Here is a 26,372-nt window from a genome sequence, read left to right as displayed (position 1 = left end):
TTACAAAGCAATAACAAAAACAGCATGGTACTGCTAAAAAACAGACATGAAGACCAGTGGAACAGAATACAGGACCTGGATATGAAGCCACAAAACTATAACCAACTTATCTTTGACAAAGGCACTAAAAATATACAAAGGAGAAAAGACAGCCTCTTCAACAAAAACTGCTGGGAAAACTGATTAACATCTGCAAAAAACTGAAACTAGATCCATGTTTATCACCCTATATCAATATTAACTCAAAATAGATCAAGAATCTTAATATCAGATCCCAAACTCTAAAGTTGGTACAGGAAATAGTAGGAAATACTTTGGAACTAATAGGTATAGGCAAGGACTTTCTCAATGGAACCCTAGCAGCTCAGCAACTAAGAGATAGCATAGATAAATGGGACTTCATAAATCTAAAAAGCTTCTGCTGAAGAAAAGAAAAGGTCTCTACAGTGAAGAGACCACCCACAGAGTGGGAGAAAATATTTGTCAGCTATACGTCAGACAAAGGTGTGATAACCAGAATATATAAAGAACTCAAAAAACTAAATTCCCCCAAATTAATGAACCAATAAAGAAATGGGCAAGTGAACTAAACAGAACTTTCTCAGAAGAAGAAATTCAAATGGCCAAAAAACACATGAAAAAATGCTCACCATTTCTAGCCATAAGGAAATGCAAATTAAAACCACACTGATTCCACCCCACCCCTGTTAGAATAGCCATCATTAGCATCACCACTAACAACAGGTGTTGGCGAGGATGCAGGAAAACAGGAACACTTTTACACTGCTGGTGGGAATGCAAACTAGTACAACCACTCTGGAAAAAAATTGGAGACTTCTTAAAAATCTAAACATAGATCTGCCATATGATCCAGCCATACCACTCTTGAGGATATACCCAAAAGAATGTGATACAGGTTACTCCAGAGGCACCTGCACACCCATGTTTATTGCAGCACTATTCACAATAGCCAAGTTATGGAAACAGCCAAGATGTCCCACTACTGATGAATGGATTAAGAAAATGTGCATTTATACACGATGGAATGTTTTGCACCCATGAAGAACAATGAAATCTTATCATTCGCAAGTAAATGAATGGAACTGGAGAACATCATTCTGAGTGAGGTTAGCTTGACCCAAAAGACCAAAAATCATATGTTCTCCCTCATATGCATACAGTAGATCAAGGGCAAACACAACAAGGGGATTGAACTTTGATTACATGATAAAGCAAGAGCACACAAGGATAGGTAGGACACCCAAAAAACTAGATAGCATTTGTAGCTCTCAATGCAGAGAAACTAATGCAGATACTTTAAAGTGACAGAGACCAACAGGAGAAGGGGAACAGGAACTAGAAAAAAGGTTAGCTGGAGAAGAATTAATTTAGAAGGTAACACACATGTACAGTATAGCAATGCGAGTCAACTCCCAGTATAGCTATTCTTATCTCAACTAGCAAAAAATCCTGCTCCTTCCTATTATTGTTTATACTCTCTCTTGAACAAAATTAGAGATAAAGGAATAATAGTTTCTGTCTGGTAGTGAGGGGATAAGGGGGGAGAAGGAGAGGGCAAGGTAGGTAAAGGAGGGGGTGGGAGGAAGGGAGGAGAAATGACCCAAACACTGTATGCACATATGAATAAAAGAAAAAAATCCACTAATAAAAATATTAAAAGTAAGAAGAATCCTCAGTAAGGCATAAAGAAAACAATAAACAGCAGTAATTTTAATAAAAAGCAGAAAAATAATCATTACAATAGAGATTTTATAACCATGGAATTGAGAAATTTCTAGCTAGGCATATTAATTTTGAAAAAAAGAAGAAAAATTATTGCTATCAACAATAAAGAGGAGACACCTAAAGAATACATTCATTCACTAAAAATAAAAATATGACATTTTAAAATTCTCTTTATTTTAATAGTACAGAGGTTTGAACATAGGGACCTTTTAATTTTCCAAATGTATGTTTTTGGCACTTTTACCAAATAGCAGATAGCTGTAGACTTGTGGGCTTTTTTCTATATCTTCTATTCTATTCCAATAGTTTATATATCTGTGGTTATGCCCCTGTCATTTGTTACTATCTCTGCACTTTAATTTGAAATGAAGCACCTCTGAAGTGTGATAACTCTAGCCTTGTAGACTTTCATATTTCCATATGAATTTTAATATTTGTTTTTCTACTTCTATGAAAATGACATATTAATTTTGGTCATGATGTCATATATCATCTACAAATAGGGATCAATTGTGTACTTTTCTGTTTGAATTCTTTTCTTTTTCTTGTCTTATTGCACTTGCTGGGAGTTCAAGCACTATATTGAATAAGTAGAGAGAGTGAACACTCTTTTTTATTGTTTTTATATTTAGTCATATGTATATACATTGTTGGGCCACCTCTCCCCCCTCCCTCTACATCCTCCTCCCTCTCTTCCCCCACCTCTCACCTCCCTCTCTTCCAGGCAGAACCTGTTCTGCCCTCTTGCTCTCCAGTATTTTTGAAGAGAAAACATAAGAGATGATAAGAAAGACATAGCATTTTTGCTAGATAGAGGTAGAGATAGCTATACAAAGAGATTCCTAGCATTGCTTCCATGCACGTATGTATTAGAACCCACATTGGTTCATCTCTACCAGACCTCTTCCCTAATTCTTGGTCACCTTCAAATAGTGGCCTCTGCCAGTTTAAGATTACTATATTTGCTCACCTACAGTGGTCACATCAGCCACATTCTCATTTTAGGTTTCTTTCCCTTTCCCTATTCCTCCCAAACACATTCTAACCTTAGTGTGTGACCCATGTCCAATAATATTACTGCATTTGTTTTAGGTCTATAATCCTCATATGAGGGAGAACATACAATATTTGGCCTTCTGGCATAGCTAATTTGGCTTGAGATGTTCTCTAGTAACATCAATTTACTTACAAATAATAAAATTTCATTCTTCTTTGAAGGATCCAGTGACATCACACCTGGGCATATATTTGAAAAAACATACTCCAGGATATGATAGAATCACTTACATACCTGGCACTATTTACAATAGCCAGGCTTTGGAAGCAGCCCAGATGCCCCATAACTAATGAATGCATTAAGAAAATATGGTTTATATATGCAATAGAGTTTCACTTAATATCCAGAAGCATTTTTTTTAATTTTGTATGTACATTTCTATAATCACATTGATGAAAATGTAATGTCCTAAGTCAGACCCATATTGTTTCAAAGAACATGTACTTACCTTCTTAAGAGATTTCCTTATGAGTTCTATGATTCCCACAAATATGCATATGTCCTTGTCATTTTCATATGTATGGTAATTATGAGCCAAGCTATGACAACAGATAAATTCAATTTCTCCATCCAGTTTTGGTGATTGGATTTCAACCAGATCCATTTCTTGTTAAAACTTGAAGTATTAATGTCTTTCTTTAATATTCTTCAAATATATGGCAGTGAATTTTTGATTATGCCTTATAAAATTTGATTCTTATTAGCTGAATCTTGTATAATGGTTCATGTTCTCCTGTCTGTGATGTACTTTTCCATTCAATTTCTTCATTGAAATTAGTTTTTAATTATCTTTGTGTGTCACTATATATTCTCCAGATAAATCTCAGTGATGATTTTTTCAATGAATTTCTCTTCATCTTTCTAAAGCATTATGTTAACAATGAGAATTTTATATTATTGTTTTACTTTTTAGTGAATAAGTTTTCCTTTAGAAGTCTCCTACCTTTGGCAGATAGTGTTTATTTTTTCTTTTCTTAAGTTAGTTAAGTTTAGCTAGAAGTTTCTCAATTCCATTGATTTTAAGTTCTACACTATGTTTATTCTTATTTTTGGGGCTTTCTATTAAATTAATTATTGATATTTTTATTTCCTTTCCCCCTTGCTGAAGAATCTTTATTCTACTTTCTGGTTTTTCACTTGGTGGATGTTAAATATAGAAAGAAGTTTTGTTGTGGTATTTTTACACATGCATATAATTTATCAATTTCATTTATACTCCATATCTTTTCTCCTGTCCCTTCTTCATTTTTCATGTGTTTCTTTACTCAATTTTACACATGCATACTAATTACTTTGATCATTTTCACCAACCATCACCCCATCCCTTCCTCTATTCTCCTCCACTTTAGTTCACAGAAAAGGTCCCTCTTTAAAGATCTTTTAGTGGTTGTTGTTCTAGATTCCAAATATGTGTGAATACACACAATATTTCTCTTTCTGAGTCTGGCTTATACTACTTAACATGTTGATCTTTCATTCCTTCAGATATATGCTGTATATCATGCTAAAAGTCATTTTTCATAGTGAATTGTGGCCTTGCATTTTTTAGACTTTTCATTCTTTTTTCTCACCCACACTATATACTCTATGTTTTCCTGAATGCTTAGTGTACACAGAACTGAAAGACAACTTAATTGTTCCTGTATTTCATGCTCTTACAAAGTGCATTTTCTTCACGTTCTGGATTGGTAGTGCATTTAGATTACTTTCTGTGTTATTAGGGTTAACATAGAACCTAAAGAGGTTGCACAATGGTTTTCTTTGTACTGTTTTCCATTTATTCATAAGTGCATACATGGTTTGGGGCATTTCTCCCCCCTGTCCCTGTCCCCCACGCCCCTAGCTTCCAGACAGAACCTGTTCTGCTTTGCTGCAATTTTTATTTATTTATGTACATGTTTTTTCAGTTTTTCCATAATATTTGTATGTCACATTTGTAATTAGAGTCATTTTTACAACTCCAAAAATTCCATTTCTCTTCTGTTTCATCTCAAATTATTGTTCATAATAGTGGAATATATTCTCAAATATAGTTTCTTCCAAATTTATATCTCCCTTTGGGCTAGTCATTCACTTGGATAGATCACTGATTCCTGGAACAGGTAAATTATGGCCAGGTAGATATTATTTGTCATTATGGTTTCAGAAACTTCCTTCAAACTCTATGTTGTCTCTATGTTTTTCATATCCTTACTGTCTAGCAGGCAGCTAAAAATCTAATAATTTACCTTTCAATAATATATGTGTTTTGATATACTTCTAGACTTCTTTGGCATGTTGAGTCAATCGTGGAATCTTTAAATTCTAGTTGCCTATACTTAGATTTATAAGCAGCCAGTTTTGATAATTTTTGATATGAGGAGGACAATGTTTAAATTTGTCCCTTCTGATATTTTTCCAAGGCTATTGAGCCAATTTTGTTATTATTATTTCCAGACTCTCATACATACCTCTCAGTATATTATTGCTCTATCCATATTACCAATATTTTTACTGCTTTATTCATAGAATAATTTATAACTAAAATCTGAAAGCTTTATCTCATTTAGTTTTTCTGTACATGCCTATCAGCACTTGAATGAAACCTTATTCTTAGAGTATGGGCACATCCTTATGCTTGGAACATGTTCTCCACTTTTTCAATTTCCTTCTGAGTGCTCTGACTTCCTCAAAGTCTAATATACTGGTGAACTTCTTGTATAATATGAATAGAAGCTGTGCTATATACTTCCACCTTTTATTAATTTACCTTCTTGATGGTGATTCTTTTTAACCACATAATGTCTTCTAAAAATTGAACATACAATGTCTACATGATGGCAAATTTCTTTAACACTTATCCAGGCATCCAGTAGTGAGTTTTTTGTTTCTGCCTTCTGATTTTTTTCATTCATAAAATGTTGTGGTAATGGTCTTTTCCCCCAGTCACTGAAAATTAATTCTCCTTACTTTATATGTTTTTTGAAATTACTCATATTTTACTATTTTCATAATAATGTATTTTATGTAGGCTTACAATAACATATTAGTACTCTCTTTCTATGTTTTTCCATGAATTTCTATCTGTCTCTATGTGCAAGCTTTTCTCTTTTGTAGTGAAAATAATATTAAAGTTTTATAGGACAGAAATTTACTATAACAGGAAAAAATTGAAGTGAAAGGAGTGAAATGAGAGAAACACTACCTGCCCTCATGCAGGAAATGGAAGTAGAGACTTCTGAGCAAGTCTTGATCTATCCCGGTCTTCATCTATCATGCCACGTTGAACTGTAACCCTTCTTTATTGGCATTTTCATCCATAATGTCTGAAACTTTGTCTTTATTCTATGTTGCTCTGTGAAGTTGTTTTATTGGTTAGCCTAAGACCTTCCTGCTACATGGAACTATGGACCTCATTTTTTTTATTATGAAGTGTGAAGTTAGCAACTTAAACTCAGTTTTCCTTATAGTCTTCCAGTACACAGGAACAGATATCTCACTTCAGTATAATATTGCATCATCTCAAGGAAATTTTTTTTCTTTTCTGAAAAACAATGGTTATTTTGTTCCTTTCTTTTCATTTTTGTTCTTATTCTTTTTTATAAGTCATGTCACAGTATTGACTAATTTATATAATTGAATTTTCCATTTCTCTCTAAAAAGACATTTAAAAATTATATTGCAGATGAATTCTTGTATTCATTGCAACTAAAAAAATATATTTTCTTCCATGTATAATCTCAATATATTTACCTGAACATATTTCCTAAATAAGTTTTAAGTAGAGAAATATATTTTGACAAAGAATTAACTTTTAAATTTACATCTTTCTTTGTGTAAGTAATTACTTTTATAAAATGGTAAATTATTCTGCTGGTAATCTTCATTCACCTTGATTTTCTTCATTATTGTGATATCAGAATATTCCTCAAAATTCAATATTGTCCTGGTAAAATTCTTTTAAAATGCTTATCAGTCAGCTAAAATTAGTCTCATTTTCAATGCAATGTACCTTTGTTTCACTTTCTAGATTTTAATGGCATTTTGACTTTATCTTGAATTCTTGAAGTCATGGATATCCAGTTAAATATAACCTTTCATAGGAGAAAAATAGAGACAATGAACCAATTAAGTTATAATGCATATATACATGGAAATGTCATAATGAAACATGTTGTATGGCAATCTTAAACAAACAAAAATGTCTGTTTTTTCCCAAAACATAGAATGAGAAGACAAAACTGGTCCTGTCTGCAGGTTGGTACCAGTGGAAGGGGAGAGGATATAAGGAAAAGGTATAAGAGTATGAATGTAATGGCAATGTTTTATATTCATATATCAAAATGGAAAAATGAGACATGTTGAAACTACTCCAGGAATGGAGGTGGAAGTGATAAAAGAGAATTATTGAGGGGGTGAATTCAACTGTGATATATTGTAAGAAATTTTGTAAATATCATTATGCATCCCTAATACAACAATAGCATGACAATAAAAATGAATGAATGTAGAGTTTTTAATCCTATTGAAATCATCATAAGGAGACTAATGTGGAAAGAAGGAAATAGAAGGAAGAACCATTTAAGGATTTAATACATAAACACATGGAAATGTCACAGTGGAGCTACTTGTATAGCTATCTCAAACAAACATAAATATCTTTTTTTCAAAAACAGAGAACAGGAAGTAAAACAGGTCATGTCTGGGGGTTGTTACCAGTGGAAGGAGGGAGGGTATAATGAAAGGGTGTAGGAGGGTGGATATATTTTATGTCATGTATGAAAATGGAAAAATTAGACCTGTTGAAACTATTCCAGGAATCAGGGAAGGAAAAGGATGGAAAGGGTGGATTTAACTCTGGTATATTGTAAGAATTTTTTAACTGTCACAATGTATTCCCAATATAGCAATAATATTAAAATTAAAAAGTAAAAGAAAAAAGACTTGCCCACTTCATGGGACAATGATTACCTCTGGTAGTTTTATAACTATGATATTCCAAAATTTTCAACTTGTTACCCAGTTTAAGATGGCAAACTATCCCTAGTCTACCATAAAAGCCCTTTCCTCACTCCAGGAATGTTGTCTTGCTTTCTGATTGCCAAGAGCCTGCTGAGGCAATTTCAGAGATAGTTTCTAGGAAAGTAACAATGTATCCCTGGCAACTGTTGTTGTCAAAAGCCTCAGAGGTGTGGTTTCTCTGAGCAAGCAGTACTCTGTATGCTGAGCCAGGAAGCAAGGGAAGGCAAATCAGGCCCAACACAACTTTGAATTTCCCAAGAATCCAAGGAAGAAACTTCATTGATAAGAGATTTTTCTTCCAAGTGTCCTCTTTGATAACAGCCATTTCTTATTCTCATAACAAAGTATTTTTAAATGTAATACATGAGGTCTCATTTCTTTTTCTATTTTCTATAAATTTCAATCTTTATAAACGTATGTTTTATCCTGGTATGGGCCTATCTTGGAACAAGGAATGTTGTACATCCTTTTTTGTCTTTTACATACTGTCTGAAATGACTTCCACATACCCCAGTTTCCTGAGACCATTTGTGTACACTGGTATGAATGCCAAATTAGTTCAGTCTAAATTTGCACTCTGTCCAAGAATATATTCTTTAACTTTCTAGATTGTTACTGGTTTTAAATTCTTTCTTTTCTTAGAAAAGCTACAGTAGAGTGAATGTAGGTTTGTAGCATCTGTATTTTGTGATTTTTGTTTTGTGTGCTACAGAATTACTAATTATTATATCTATATTTTTCTTTTTCTCCTTCAAAATGCTACGGTTAATTTTTCAATTTTATCTCACATATATACTGAATATTATTTATCATTCCTTCAAAAAATTCATATTCTTTTCTCTTTAATCTAAATATATTTTCCTAGATAGTGAAAGTATTTTAAAAGCAGTTTACTTTTAAATTATATATTGCATTCTCCAAAGCTTTATATAGCTAGATTAGTAATTTTGGGTACATATAACAGCAACCCTATTGATTGCCATGTGATTTCAGGAAGTCATTCAACTGTCTATGTTGTCTTGTGGACTTTTAGGTGCAGAGAATTCAGCACCTATCTTAAAGGTCCCTTAACATTTAAAATTACCAGGTAATTATATATTTATTTCAAACTTTCTAGATTTCTAAACTTGTTTCAATTGATCCAGAAGTTCAAATTTCTAAGGACATATATTTAGATTTCTATATGATCTTTTCTTCACAATTCCAGTTTATTAAGATTAATTTTTATATGTGTTTTCTGGTAATTTTTCTGTGTTATTGGAATCAAAAATAAATGTATGTTATATTAAAACATATCTCAATATATTATTGTTGCATTTCATTTATTGTTTTTACTACCTCTTTGTCATAGGATAACTTATACTCAATATTTGAAAACATTTTCTGCTTATATTTCTATCAGCACATAGGTGAAAATTTTATATCCAAGACTTAGCCATTTTAATGCTTAAAACATGTACTCAACTTTTCAGGAGATTTCATGTTGAGTTTCCTCTGTACCTCAAATTCTAGCATGTTCTTCTCACATTTACTTGCAGAGTGATAAATACTAATTAATGACAATGTGATAATACATCTTCCATAAAGTTTGGACTTTACTAATGCTGATTAAATTAAAGAAGACTCTTCTCTGGTGAAAATGTATATAGTGCAGGTAGTTATTTCCTTCATTCTTTAATAGCTATTGAGACATGTGGAATCGAGGTTTTCTTCATGCCTTCTTAAATTTTTTTCCTGCTTTCTTACAATGTGGTGGTAATGTTGCCTTTTGCACAAATCAATCACAAATGCTTTTCCTTTCATTATATTTCATTGAAATTAGTAATTTCTTATCATAATAATTTTTTTCTCTTACTACAAATGACTATCTCCTCTATTTCAGTACAATTTCTATTTCTAAGGGCATATTTTATAACCATGTATGGGTAAATCTTATCACCTGGAAATGTTGCCCTTTTTTCTTGGGCTTTTCCCCAAAGTCTGCAATGTCCTCTACATTTTAAGTTTTCTTGTCAGCCTCTTTGTACTCAGGGCTGAAATGGTCCTTAGTTGTGCCATATTTTTCCATCTCTTCAGGTTGGAAAGGATTTTTCAATATATGAATTGTACTGTGTTTCCATTTTTCCTTATGAAACTTAGAATACAGTGAATGTACATTTATACTGAGTTCATTTTGTGATATTTTTATGTGCTTTGGTGTTAATTTATGGGAAAGGATTTTTTTCCTATTTTCTACAACTATGGTGGTCAATTTATACAACTGGCCTCTCATATATACTTAATGTTACTTTTGTCACTTCAGGAATTTTATTTTCTTTTGTTTAAACTTGTATGCTATTTATAAATAGAGAAATGTGTTTATAGGAAGAGTTTCATTTAAAATTTATATTATCCTTTTTGTACAGTGTTGAATACTGCAACAGGTAACCTGTGGCTGACTTCACTTTCTTGTCATTGTGATATCAAAAACTTATGCAAAACTTAAAGTTGTCCTGGAATACTTCATGAACACAGTGTTTCAGTGTGAGCTGCAACCACTGTTATAAATTTTGTTTCTATTGAATGTGTTTTGATACAATTTTTAGATTTCTATGACTTTTTTAATTTATCCATGAGTACTGAAACTTTTTAACTGAAAATATTTAGGTTTAGATAAAGCTTTACTACACAAATATTCTGGTATGCAGAATGTAATTTTGTTATTTTTTCTGTTTTAAATAGCTATATTGCACTGTTCCTTCCTATTATTGTTTATACGCTCTCTTCAACAAAATTAGACATAAGGGCAAAATAGTTTCTGCCGGGTATTGAGGGGGTGGGGGGGAGAAGGAGAGGGCGGAGTGGGTGGTAAGGGAGGGGGTGGGGGCAGGGAGGAGAAATGACCCAAGCCTTGTATGCACATATAAATAATAAGACAATAAAAAATAGCTATATTGTTATTTTATTTGTATTTTGATATCATTTTTGCAATGATTTATACATCAGTTCTTACATACACAAAACTCAGTATGCTATTACTAAATCATATGACTGAATTTGTTTTACCTCTTTTACCACAGGTTAATTTATAACTTAATATCTGAAAGAAAATTTTTAAAATTTTGTCTCTGTATTTCTTTCAGCACTTGAGTAAAAATTTAATATATTCCAGGCCTACATAGGTGTTATATTTATGTCCTCAGTTTGTAAGATTTCCTTTTGTGTTTTCTTAGTTTCTCAAAATCTTTCATGAATTAGCAATAAAGGTTTTTCAAGTGCGCTTTATTTACATGTCAGCTAATTACAACCTTATAATTAACCCTACCCACTCAGTTTTTGTCCTTGTAGATGCTGATTGATTATAATCTTGAAATTTTCTTGTGTAAATTTTAGCATATTATACATAGATCTAGATATTCAGACATGTGGATGTAGATATAATCTTTTCCCAAAATTGTTTTGTTATGTGGAGGGTAATTTTCATATCTCTCATCTGGTATTTCTTCCAGTTTGTTAATTGTTTTGAGAATGCTTCTTTAGTCAGCACTCTCATGTACATCCCTAAATATATTATTGCTTCAATGATGTTGATTTTTAACTCTTTCAACACAGCCAATTTATAATTTATTACCTGAAGCCATTTATTTCTTTAACTTTTTTTATTCATAATTTGGTAAAAGTTTAGCAATCCAGGGTAGGCACAGTCTGATGTTTTAAACGTGTCCAAAGAATCTTAAGAGATTTCCTTGTGAATTCATTGAAATAATAAATTACTCAGGTATCTTTCTTACCTTTATGTGCACTATGAATACAATCTTGTCTGTGGCATCCTGGTAATTTACTTGTGCACACATTTTTTTGTCATTGGACAAGCTCATTGGACTTTTTACCAGATTGTTTTCTGGTGAAAATAATTGTATTATGCATAGGTATTGTCATTTTCTTGTCATGTCAATTATTTAAGCATGTGTCAGTGAGCATTTTCTTTATCCCTTCCAATTTTGTTCCTTTTTCAGTAGAATGTGGTACAAGTGTCTGTTTCACTCCAGTTGCTGAGTAGTTTTTTTCTTTCATTATCTTTTTCAAAATTACCTATTACTTAGCAATTTCATACTTTTATATTTTCCCCTCTAATATCTGAGTGCCAATTTAATTTCTTTCTATGAATCACACACTATCACAATGAAGAAATTTTAAATTCCAGTCTAGACCAATGCTGGAATAAAAATTCTGTACCTCCTTTTCAACTTATTATTCTGGAAAATGAAACAATTTCCATATTCTTAATTTTCCTGTTAAATTTTGTGTACACAGTGCTAAAAGCCAATTTAATTCAATCTGGTCATTGACAGTTCAGATAAAATAAACATTTATTCCTCTTCTGGTTCACTGCTGGGTTTAAATTTATCCATGCCTTATAAAAGCTACAATAAAGTCTATATTGTTTATGGCATCTGTATCTTGCTGTGATTTTGTATATATTGTTGTGTTCATTAATTTATGACTAAATATTTGTTACTTTTTCCCAAGTATATCAATTTTCATTTTTGAAATTTAATCTCAAACATATAAAAGTGTTCTTTTTGCTAGCTTCTAAAGTTTTACTTTGTCCTCTGTTTATGACTCCAAATAAATAATGTCACGTATTGAGCAGTTTTATGTTAAATTTGTATCTCTCATTGTGTAAATTTTATTTACATAGATTGGCAATCCATAGCACAGGTAAATTGTGGCCATGTTGATTTTGTCATTGTCAAGTAAAAGTTTTACAAAAAATTCTATTTTAACCTGGTAATTTTCATGTACTTAGTGTTCAGAAGCCAGCAAAAATTACACCAATAATTTATTGTGCTGAAATAATTTAGTTTTGTTACCATTTCTAGATTTCTATGGTATTTTGAATTTGTTCTGGTTTATTGAAAATTCTAGTGCATACATCTGATCATACTATGACTATTCTATTATGTGGGGATGGTATATAAATATTTGTTTCAGATATTTTATTCATAAGTTAGCAATCAATTTCCAGTAGTTATTATTTTAAAACTTATTTAGCATCCTTATAAATATATTTTAATGAACCCACATTACATATTTTTAAGTCTTTTTTACATAATAGTTGTAGCCTATGATTGGAAAGCATTTTGTTTTTAGATTTTTCACTTACTTTCCTATCCATACTTCATTGAACATGTAAAGTCCAAGGCAGGAACATCTTGATGCTTGGAACATGTATTCAACTTCTTAAAAGATTTCCTTTAGAATTCTCTGAGTTTCTCAAATTCTAATATGTCCTTGTCACTGTCAAGTACTTTGAGGTTAAAAGCCTGGCTATGAAAATTCATAATTTACCTTCTCCACTAAGATTTTGCTTTAGTCATTTTGATCAAATTTCAATCAAATCCTACTTTTGTGAAATCTAGACATTGGTGTATTCCTTGCAAAATTACCCAAATATCTATATACAAGTTTTATATCCCACTGAAGTCCTTCCTGAAACATGGATTTGCAGACATAATTTTTTGGACTTTCCATTCCAAGGTCTAAAACTTCCCAAGAAGCTGTCACTTCTGACAGATTTTGTGTATTATGGCTGAAAACTAATTTGGTTTGAACTGATTTCCTTTTAAAGAAAACATTCTTTCCCCTTTTCTATATTGGTACAGAAAAAAAAAGATATATATTTAAATTATCCTCAACATGTAAGAATTATCACAAATGAAGTTCATAATCTACAAGTACAATCCAGAACTCTTATGCATCCAGTATCAACTATGTGCCAAAGAAATGAAAGTGTAAAAAATTGCATGCTAATAGTAAATATTGAGGGCATTAAGCTACTGCCAAACCCTATGTACATGAAGATTTCAGAACAATACAGTTTTCATGAAGTTCCTTACATCTTGATGGTAAAGAAAATCAAAATGACCATGTGTTTCTTATGCAAGACATTGCCAACCTGCATAAATCAATATTCACAAAACATGACACGTAATTTAAAAGTAAAGGTCTTATCAAAATACATTCTACTATCTAGGTAATATATATTGAGATGAAAAAGAGAAAATTAAATGTTGAAATGCTGGGAAAATACTTATATTTTGTTGTGCAATAAAAAGCTGACTTTAGTACTTTTAAGTAAATAATGAAAAAATCCAGGCAATTAAAAAATAAAGCAGGATATACAAAACAGAAATAAACACAATAAAGAGGGCACAATTTGCGTAATTCTTTTCTGACTTTCATAAGAAAAGAAAAATTATTTTCCATGGCAGTGTGTAGCATCAGACTAAATCAAGTTGGTTTATAGACATAGTGTAAGCAAACAATCTCAGGAAAACGTAGAAAAAGGAGGAAGGTCCTAATCTCATGAAGAAAAGGCCAAAAGGAGGGCCATGTTTCCAAGTGACAGAATGGTCCATGACTATGATATAAAACATGTTCAAAGATACCTATTGAAATTCACACAAAAATATAATATAGTCACTGAGAAATATCCATAAATTAAATTGATGTGAACATGGTAAGAAATAAGTAACTTTAGTGAAGAAATTTTATAAGGACAGGTAAGTATACATTACTAGAGAAAGGAAAAATTATGATTAAATTTAAAAAATCCAAAAACAACCTTTTGATTGCATTAAAATTTATTGCCACATGCTTTATTAATTATTTTAAAAGATGACAATTTATAGATAAAATAGATACAAATTTTCACCATGTTCATAGAACATGTCTATAAAGATTGAAATTCATACAAAAACAGATAAAAATAGACAAGTACATTGAAGTAGAAACTACTTCAATATAAGAATAGTAAAAAATGACTAATTTCAAATAAGACACAAACTTCCTATCAGAGATTGGCAGAAAGGGGACAATTAATACTACATTCTAGAAAAGAAGAAAGATATCTTAGTGCCATAAAAAAGCTTACTGCTATATGCCTGAATAGTTATTAAAGAATAATGCCAATATCTACACATAATGTACTTTGATTCACACATGAAAGCAATTTGGTTAAAATCCCAGGGGCAACTCCAAAAGCAAAATATTTTTGGAGAAGTTGAATCATCAGGTTTTCCTAGCATAGTTTGTAAGAAGAGTACATATGTTGATGAGTGTGTCATACTAGAATTTGAGGAACATGGAGAACTCAATATTATATCTCCTAAGGAAAGGACATGTTTCAGTCATCAGTGTGGACAAGGACTAGAACATTAAGTTTTTACTGAAAGGCTGATAGATTGAAATGATCAGACAATATAAAAAGAAGAAATCTTTTCAGAAATTAAGGTTTAAATTATATTATAACGAAAAAGGTAAATATCAATAGTTTTGATGGAAAAATAGTATTTTGAAAAATATGCATGAGAGTCCTGAAATAACAACAATGACAAAAACAATACTAAAAATACGGAAATGACACTGTTACAATGCACATACCAGGATAAACAAGGATGAGCGTGAAGACAAGACTTACATATAATTCTCAAGATAAACTCCTGTTATTTTCAAGATTCCAGAATAAAGTTATATGGAAATGTCCAACAAAAATTATGTTATATGGATAGGGTAAGTTAGTACTGTTGTTTTAGGTAATTGCTAAACAATTTGTACATAAGTGTTAGCAGGACAAAATGGGATACTGAGGAACTTTCTGACATCACAATGAAAAGAAAATCAAGTGATGACAGGTTACCTGTGACAGGAATTACCCATCTAAGTACAGACATACAAAATTGGAGATGCATTCTATTATTTAGGAAAATATATGGAGATAAATCAGAGAAGAAAATTGAGGTATTGAGGTCTCAAAAACAATATTAAGTTCATATGTTAAGGGAAATGGAAAAATTGACTATTTCATGTTTATGGAAAAAGGAAAATAAGTCTAGTCATATAGATTAGCCAATACTGAAATGCATAGAAAAAACTCAGAAAATAAAGATGTCATAAACTACACGTACTCTAATAAGAAATGAAGGAATTTTAAAATTTTAAATTAAAGAATACTTTTGCAGACAGGGTACAAATCAGAGTGAAGTACCTTGACCTTTAGTGCTGTAGACAAAACAGTTATCAGGAAACAGAATCTGAAAGTAGCCTCAGAGCTCTGATGAATAGGATGAAAAAGGAGATCAAGAGTTCTACTTGATTAGATGGTTTTTCAAATGGATGGAAAAGTGAAGGACACATTTCCAGGTGACATGATGGACTAGGACTGTAAAATAATTTTCATAGAAATAGAATTTCATAGTAAAACATAGAAAACACCCACTCATATATTTCAACAGAAAATACATTCCCAGAAGAACAGCAAGAAATGACTAATTTCAAAGAAGATATAATAGAAGGAATGTCAATTATCATACCATCAATTGGGGCAAAAAATTATAACTATTTTCTAGAATAAAGAGGAATTTTTAAGAATTTTTAAGGAAGTATAAACAAAAAACTCATTTTGATGCATTAAATAAATATGAAAGAAAGAAACCAACACCAGTAGTCAAATTTAATATACTCAAATACAGTATACTTTAAATTTCATAAGTATCAGATTAATAGCCAGTCCACATTACCAAATACAAAAACTGAGTGCAAAAGTTGAATTATCACTTTGGCTTAAACTGTTTTGTAACTGCACTGCTTCTAATGATGACCAGGACATATTAGAATTAGAATTATTGGAAGACCTCACAAGAAAATATCCTAAGAATGTGAGCACATGTTCCAAGCACCAGGATAGACCTTCACCATCAATAACACATAGAATATCAAAGAAGGATGCCAAAATTTACATAGATTCTATTTTAACATTTATAAGCATAAAAACAATTAAAAAACTGTGCCAATACAGAAAAGAGAATGAAAATCTCTAAAAATGTGCAAGATCACATCAGACTAAGTTAACTTACAGCCCATGTACAAAAAGTATGTCATAAAAACTTAGAATGTGAAGGAAGGTTCAGACCTAGGATGAAATGGTGAAGAAGCATAGCCTGAAATATCATGCTCCAGGGTGGGCCTAGACCAGAATATAAAACATGTTCACAGAGATAAATTGAAATTCATAGAGAAATGTAGAAAAAATAGAGGACCCCAGATATTACTGTAGAAAATAAATTTATGTGCAAATGGTAAGAGGAATCTAATTTAAAGGAAGTTACAATGGAAACAAAGCTACTTTTCCATGACTGGAAAAGGGATCATTAGTATTCTATTACAAACAAGGAAATATGTCAAGAAAGTATGAACAAAATGTTCAATGCCACATACCTGCATAAATATGAAAGAAATATGACAATACCTAGGTATAACAAATTTTCACAGGATGAGCATTTGACTAAAATCCAATCAGAATCTCAAAAGGCAAAAACTCTGGAGAAGGTAAATTACCTTGTTGTCATAATTTGCATTTATTCACAGTACACATAAAAGTGAACAGGATGTACTGCAATTTGAGGGACCCAAAGAATGCAGAAGAAAATCTCCAAAGAAGTGCAGCAGTTGTCCCAAACATTAGAATGCACCTGGCTTATGACATGATATTTATTTTTAGAAATGTAATAACAAAATCAAAGGAAAATGCTTAAGTTAGAAGTTATTCTGTGGTAAAATGTATAATAATATTAGTAATTTGGTAGAGTGATATTATAGTAAGAAGCATGCATGATGAGTGTGTTGAAGTAATAAAGTTTACAAATCTATTGAAAAACCACTGAAGTATTCCAGAAGACACATATTTAAAAGTTCCCTCTACATACCAGAATAATAATGAGAGGGAGATTTTATCTATCCCTACATGTATGCACCAAGGATTATTTAGAGTAGAGGATCACCCAAAATCATGAAAATACAACAAAAATTCCTCATGTAGAAACAGTAAATTATTGACTGTTTTCAGGTGGCCGACATATACTTGTACAAGAAGGATCCTAGAACACCACCAAATTTTCAGACGCTTTTATTCATCACATTAACAATGAATATGAATGTGGGAAAAGTTAACCTAAAATAGTAATTTCCAATTAATCTGAGCAAAAATTTACATAATGAGAGATATAAATTTAAGAAGAAAGTCCTGGTTGAAGAATCCAAGATGGTGGGCAGCAGAGGGAATCAAAATTCCTGAGCTCCACAATTTCAGAAAACACTTTACATTCTGATTCTTTTTAGCCAGCTAAATAATTACCAACACATAGTGTGCACATAAAATTCAAGGACCAATCCTCAAAACAGCTTTTAATTGCACACAACAGCCAGGAAAGTCCTGGCACAGTCACTAGGGCAAGTCTGCCTTGGGAAAGGCCTCTGGCCATTTCTCTTTTTCTCTCTTCAGAAGACAGAAGATCAAACTGAACTGGAATCTACAATGTACTGGACCCATATCATGTGTATAGCCTACAAATACCCTTCCAGGTCACTAGCAGAAACCCAGAATTCATCTGCCTTGGGAAAAGCTGCCAGTCATTTCTCCTGCTGGCCTGGAACCAACTCTGCCTGTATGAAACTGCAATCCAACAGGTGAGTGCCACAAGCCCACACAGGAAGATAATCCAGCACAATGGGCAGATTTCACCCACCTGAACAGCATAGACAGAGAATAAATTCACAACTGCCTAGTGGGGGCAGGTAGAAAACAGAACCGACCCTGGAGAGTGGGGGCAGTGTGAGGATTGGAACTGTGAGAAAGGAGGTGGGGTGAGAATCCAAACTCCCAGAGTAGGGGTGTGGTGGATCACTGAATTTATCTCATGGGATGGTGAGGAGAGCACAACACTGAGTTGCCCCACTTTGTTGGGAGAGGGGCTGACCAGCCAGAGCTAAAGCAGCAGTAGAGCAACTCAACTGCAGTCTGGTGAAAACAGAAACATAACTGACCACATTGGACAATCTGGTAGTAAGTGAACCTAGAGCTCAATTACAACTTGCCTTTTGGGCAGAAGGGACCAACAACTGCTCACAAAGCAGCTTCCTGTTGTGACCACTTCAGAGATCCTGCCAGCACCAGATGGCCAATCAGACCAAGGATACACTGAGCTCAAAAACTTCAAGCAGACTCTCCCTTAAGCTGTCTGACAAAGAGGCACAGCATCCATTGCCACATAGCCAAGAATACCAACCTTGAGAAGAGACAGGGACACAGAAAACACTAGTCATAAGTGACAGTAATGGATTTGAAGTCAAAGGAATAAGCCCATAGCTTTCAGTGAACTGATTTTCTTTTTTTATTAAATTTATTTAATTTACCTTTTTCAGATTTTTCCTTTTTATTTAGTAATTTTAATTTTATTACTATTTCCTTATCTTTATTCTTACTCTCTTCCATTTCTTTCCTTCTCTTGTGCTACAATCCATTGTTACCCGCATTTTCTGCCTATTTTCTTCTATTGTATCCTCCTATTTAAACCTTTTCCTCCTCTCTTTCCCCTACCATTCACCCCTCCACACTCACCACCACTGATTAGTCTATTGTACCAACCCTACACATCCCTATCCCTCTGCAATCCCTGACACAAGCACCCTCCCTTACAACAACTGAAATACACTATAACACACACAAGGGTCCTAAAACTCTATAGCCCCCACACCACTTACTCCCCTCACCTCATATTCCCATTTCTGCCCCTCCAGCCATCTTTTTAATTACTTAAGTATCTATCTCAATCTAAACAACCACTACTTCCCTCCCAATTCCCACTGCTTTTTGATAATATGACCAAATAATTCCCTATATATTATGTAAACAACTGGTCTGGCATTGAATCTGTGAATTTGTTATTGCTAATTTATACCTCCAGATAAGGGGCAGAAATAGCACACCAACGTATTTAACAACTAACCCAGTCACAGCACAGTAACTAAGTCAAGATAAAGGTAACAAATGATTGAAACCCCCAACTATTAATAAGATAGAAGAACAGCACAAAATAGAAGCATAGGGAGATAAGACAGGCAATTTCATCACTCAAAAGACCAACAATTCACTAGAGAATTTAGTGGGAAATGAAGAAAATGCATACCCAGTTGCTAACCCCAGTAGAATGAAGGTAAATATATCCAATGTGTTCAAATATGTCCATAAAGAGATGTTCAGGAGGGAACTCTCATTGAGAAACTCATTGAGATACTCGTAGAGAAGCCTCAAGAGAAGCTTAAAAAGAATATACAAAATCAACTAATAACTAAAAAATTTGAGAAGACAAAGAAACAACCAAATTAACTCAGAAAGGACTTCAACAAACTTCAAAATGAAACTAAGAGACTGTGAAAAGAGAGTTATATGAAATAAAGAAGACAGCAAAATATGAAAGAGAAATATAACAAAGATATGGAAAACCTCAGGAAAAAAGAAGATCTAGGGCAAAGGCAGTAATATTGTTGGACTTGGGTCACACACTAAGGGGGGAGCATATTTGGGAAGAATGGGAATAAGTAGGAAACCCAAAACTTGAACATGTTTGATGTTCCCACTGCAAAGGAGGTAATACAGTAAACTTAAAGTGACAGAGGTCAATATGGGAAGGTGAAAGGGAAGTAGTGAAGAGGTCAATTAGAGATGAATCACTTTGGGTTGTAATACACTTGTTGCATGGAAGCAATGCTAGGAATCTCTCTGTATAGCTATCCTTATCTTAACTGGCAAAAATGCTTTGTCTTTCTTATTATTGCTTATGTCTTCTCTTCAACAAATTTGGAGATAAGGACAGGACAGTTTCTGCCTGGAAGTGAGGAGAGTGGAGGGGAGAGGGAGTGATTAGGGGGCAGGGAGAGAAATTACCCAAACAATGTATGCACATTTGAATATATGAATAAGGGAAAAAATTGCAAAAAAAGAAAAAAAGGAATCAAAAAGTAATTCTGGAAATTAAAACTTAAGTCAAATAATAAATACACTTGAAAGCCACCCAGCAGACTAGAACAAGTGGAAGACAAAATCTGAGGGATTGATTAAAAAATAGAGATAAAGAAAAAAACAGAAGAATTCTTAGACAAAAAGCTCAACAGCTGTGAAAGGAATATTCAAGAACTTGGCAATTTCATTAGAAGACCAAATCTGTGAATCATGGGGTTTGAAGAATGAGAAGAGGTGCAAGCCAAATGTATATGTAGTATATTCAACAAAATAATAGCAAAAAATTTCCCAAATCTCAAGAAAGAGATGTACATTCAGGTACTGAAAGCCTCTAGGACACAGAACAGACATGATCAAAATAGAACCTCTCCACTGCTTATAATCCTTAAAACAGCTAGCACAGAGAATAAGAAAAGAATATCAAAGGTTGTAAGAGAGAAAAAACAAATAACATATAAAGGTAAACTCATCAAAATATTGGCAGATTTCTCAACAGAAACCTGAAAAGTAAGAAGCACATGCATGAGCTATTTTGAGCACTGAAAGAAAACAATTTCAGTATTCAGATATTCTATCCAGCAAAACTATCATTCAAAATTGATGAAGGAATGAAGGTTCTGTTTCCATGACAAACAGAAACCAAAACAATACATGACCGTGATACCACCACTATAGAAAATTCTCAAAGGAATCCTACACAAAGGAGATTATAACAAACATAATTAAGAAAGAATGGGAAGTATTAACCCTCATGAGAAGAAGAGACAAATACTCAGAGAATAGCATAGAATTGGATACACAAATTCAAATACATGCAAGACAAAAACAATGAAATGGCAGGAATCACCACATTCCTCACAATATTAACACTAAATGTTAAAGGACTAAACGCCTCTTCAAAAGACACCACTTGGCAACCTGGATGAAAAATGAAGATGTGACAATCTGTTGTTTACAAGAAATCCACATTGTTGACCAACATTGTCTTAGGGTAAAGGGGTGGAAGAAGATTTACCAAGATAATGGCCTACAAAAACAGGCAGGAGTAGCAATACCTATTTCAGGTAAAGTGAACTTCAAACCTAAATTATTCAGAAGAAACAAAGAAGGTGACTTCATACTAATCAAAGGAGCAATACCTCAAGAGGAAGTAACAATTATCAGCCTCTATACCTCCAATCTCAATGCAACCAAGTTCCATACACTAGTGGACTTAAAATCACAAACATATCCTTACATAGTAGTAATGGGAGATATTAATAGTCTTTTATCACCTATAGATTGGTCATTCAGACAACAAATCAACAAAGAAATTCTAGAACTTAAAGATGCCATAGATCTAATGGAACTGACAAATGTCTATACAGTATTCCATCTGGAAACAGAACAATATATATTCTTCTCAGCAGCCTATGGAAATTTCTCTAAAATACAGAATATCTTAGGGCACAAATCAAGTCTAAACACAAACAAGAAAAGTGAAAGAACACCCTGTGTGCTGTCTGACCACAAAAAAAAGAAAAAAAGTAGAATTCAACAACAAAAGAAGGAGCAGAAAATACTCAAACATTTGTAGGCCAAAGAACACCTTGCTCAATGGTCAGTGGGTCATAGAAGAAATAAGGGAGAAAATAAAATAGTTCTGGGAGTTTAATGCAATGAAAACACAACCTATCAGAACCTATGGGACACAGCAAAGGTAATCCAAGGGGGAAAGTTTATAGCCATGGGTGCATATAGTAAAAACCTGGGAAGATCTCAAATAGATGACATAATGCTACTTCTCAAACTCCTAGACAAACAAGAACAAGTAAAACCCAAAGCAAGCAGAAGGAGAGGAATAATAAAAATAAGGGCCAAAATTAATGAAGTAGACACAAGAAAACCCATACAAACAATCAAAGAAACAAAGAGCTGGTTCTTTGAAAAAATGAACAAAATTGACAAGCCCATGGAAAATCTGACTAAAATGAGGAGGGAAAAGACTCAAATTAGTAAAATCAGAAACAAAAATTGCAAGATAAAAACAAACACTAAGGAAATCAGGGAATCATCAGAGACTACCTTGAGAATCTACATTGAAATAAATTGGAAAATCTCGAAGAAATGGACAAATTTCTAGATACTTATAACCATTCAAAACTGAACCAAGAGGATATTAATCACCTAAACAGATCTATAACATGAAATGAAATTGAAGCAGCAATAAGGAGTCTCCCAAAAAAGAAAAGTCCAGGACCTGATGGATTCTCAGCTGAATTTTAACAGACCTTCAAGGAAGAACTAATACCAACACTCCTTAAACATTTCCATGAAATAGAAAGGAAAGGATCACTACCTAACTCATTCTATAAGCAAATAATACACTTATCTCCAAACTGGGCAAGGACACATAAATAAAATAGAACTACAGGCCAATCTTCTTAATGAACATCAGTGTAAAAATCCTCAATAAAATAATGTCAAACTGATTTCAATAGCATATCCAAAAGATCATATATCATGACCAAGTCAGCTTTATCTCAGGGGTGCATGAGTGGTTCAACATGGGCAAATCATTAAAGATAATACAGCATATTAACAGAAGCAAAGACAAAAAGCACTGATCATCTTAAAAGATGCAGAAAAAGCATTTAATAGAATTCAACATCCTTTCATGATGAAAGCTCTAATGAAACTATAAATAGAAGGAATGTACCTTAACATAATAAAGGCTACATATGACAAATCTATAGCCAACATCATACTTAATGATGGAAAACTTGAAATCTTTTCCCATAATGTCAGGAATCAGACAAGGGAGCCCACTTTCTCCACTCCTATTTAACATAGTCTTGGAATTCCTAGACAGAGCAATAAGACAGGGAGAAGAAATAAAAAGAATAAAAATAGGTATGGAAGAAATCAAACTACCCATATTCACAGACAACATGATCTTATACCTAAAAGACCCAAAAGTCTCTACCAAAAAGCTCTTAGACACTATAAATCACTTCAGGAAATGAGCAGGATACAAATCAATTTACAAAAATCAGTAGCCTTTGTATACACCAAAAATGAACAGCTTGAGAAAGAATATAGGAAAACAATTCCATTTACAATAGCTTAAGAAAAATCAAATACCTAGTAATAAACTTAACAGAGGATGTAAATGACCTTTATATATAACACTACCAACCACTGAAAAAGGAAATCAAATAAGACTACAGAAGATGGAAATATCTTCCTTGCTCATGTATTGGCACAATCAATATAGTAAAAATGGCTATACTACCAAAGAATCTTCATGTTCAATGAAATTCCCAACAAAATCCAATGATGTTTATTGCAGAGATTGAAAACTCAACACTAAAGTTCATTTGGAAGTACAAAAGTCAGTGAATAACCAAAGCAATACTGAACAAAAAGAACAGCACTGGAGGTATCACAATACCTGACTTCAAATGATATTACAGAGCCATAGCAATAAAAATAGGATCATACTGGCACAACAATCAATATGAAGACCAGTGTAACACAATAAAAAATGTGGATGTGAATCCACGCAGCTACACCCACCTAATTTTTGATAAAGGGGCCAAGAACATATGATGTAGAAGATAGACTATTCACAAATGTTGTTAGGAAACTGGAAATCTGCCTGCAAAAAACTGAAACTAGATTCATGTTTGTCATCCTGTACAAGTATCAACCCAAACTGGATTAAGGACTTTAAAATAAGACCTGAAACCTTGAAGCTAACAGGAAAGAGCAAGAAGTTACACTGGAAGCAATAGGCATAGGCAAGGACTTACTCGATAGAACTCAAGTGGTTCAGCAAATAAGAGAAAGGGTTGACCAAAGGGTCTAGATTAAATTAAAAATCTTCTAAACAACAAATGAAATGCTCGCTAAATGGAAGAAGCTAGGAGAACCAAGATGGTGACTAGATGGAGGAAGCAGAGAGCATGAGATCTGTAAATCAAAAATCTTGCTGAGACGCTGGAGACACACTTGGCAGGAAAAAAACCATGAAGAAGAGGCAAAACCCCAACACTCCAAACCCCCAGACAGTACAAAGCTTTTCCATGCCATGTTACACTGAGAAGACAGGATGTCTCCCACATTGTCAAACACTGGTTCCAAACCTACTTTTGAGACACAGACCAACAGGTGAGCAAATAAGCAGCATGAAGTATTCCCACAGCTACCCCTGGGATAAACTAGCATAGCCTCCTGGACAGACTGACCCTTGCCCCACAAAAAAGAATGAATAATATAACAGAAACTGAAAAGGAACATGCAGCAGAAGGGGTGGGTGCTCTGAGTGCACTGGAGAAGTGGGAAGAGGCAAGGAACTGAACTCTGAGCGAACTTTCAGTGAACAAAGCCTGGAAAAGTAGACAGCCAAGAAGCCACTGTCCAGGAGAAAGGTGGAGGAGCATGGATCTGAACTCTATGTGAACTTTCAGTAAACAAAGCCTAGAAAGGGAAATGCAATGATAGTAGGTGGGTGATAAGCTGCTTCCTGAAATAAGGCAGATAGTGGTCCACAAAGATCATCTCCTGACCCAACCACCTGGTGAGACTGTGACAGAGATATTGCTTCAATACCTACACCAAGACTGGATGATGAAGGAGTAACACCAAAACTACTAAGACTGAAATTCTATTGTTCCTGAACCTAGAATTTTTTCTCTCTCACTCTGTTTGTCTTGTTCACTGTTTCTTTGTCCACCATCTCTCCCTGTTGATTTCTTTCATTCTCTTTGTTTTTAATCTTCCTTTTTCTTTTTTCACTTTCTTTCTTGGTTTCATTAGTTTTAATATTGTAAATTAGCTAATACTAAATTACACACAGACCAGGGACAGAAACAGCACCAAGTGGAATGATGGGAATATGAAAAAGGGATGGAAACCATTCTCCCAGAAAAAATAAATTAGTACAGGATTGAGAGGGAAATGAAGAAAACAGATACCCATTTCCAGCCTCCAACAAACCAAAGATAGGCTATCCCAAGGAACCCAACAAAGTCCACAAGAACACCATGAAAAAAGAAATCCTGCAAGAAATCAATGAGAACTTCATAGAGATGATACTGGATAGGGTCAACCAAAATGTACAGGAGATACTCAAGAAATTCCAAGACAACAAAAGCAAAGAACATGAGAAAGCACAAGAACAAATAAAAGAAACCATAGAAGCACTGCATAAACACCAAAGTGAAACAAAGAACACCATAAATAGAGAGATAAATAAACTCAGAACAAAATTGACAATGTTAAACAGGAAGTGACTCATGATATGGAAAACCTCAGAAAAAGAACTAAACAGAAATGTAAAACAAAATGGAAGGCCACTCCACCAGACTAGAACAAGCAGAAGACAGAATCTCAGAACTCAAAGATGAAATGGTAATTAGAGGAAAAACTTAAGAACTACTAGTTAGACAACCCAAGACCTGTGAAAGGAATATGCAACAATTCAACCACTCCATCAAAAGACCAAACCTGAGAATCATGGGCATTGAAGAAGGAGAAGAGGTGCAAGCAAAAGAAATTCATAACATATTCAACAAAATGACAGAAATTTTCCCAAATCTAGAGAAAACTATGCCCATTCAGGTACAGGAAGCTTCCAGGACACCAAACAGACTTGACCAAAATAGAACTATCTCATGACATAAAAAAACATTAAAAGAACAAGAACAGAGAATAGGGAAAGAATATTGAATGATGTAAGAGAGAAAA

This window comes from Castor canadensis, chromosome 12 (genome assembly GCF_047511655.1).
Source record: "Castor canadensis chromosome 12, mCasCan1.hap1v2, whole genome shotgun sequence".
Taxonomy (NCBI): Eukaryota; Metazoa; Chordata; class Mammalia; order Rodentia; family Castoridae; genus Castor; species Castor canadensis.
This window is presented reverse-complemented; position numbering follows the sequence as displayed.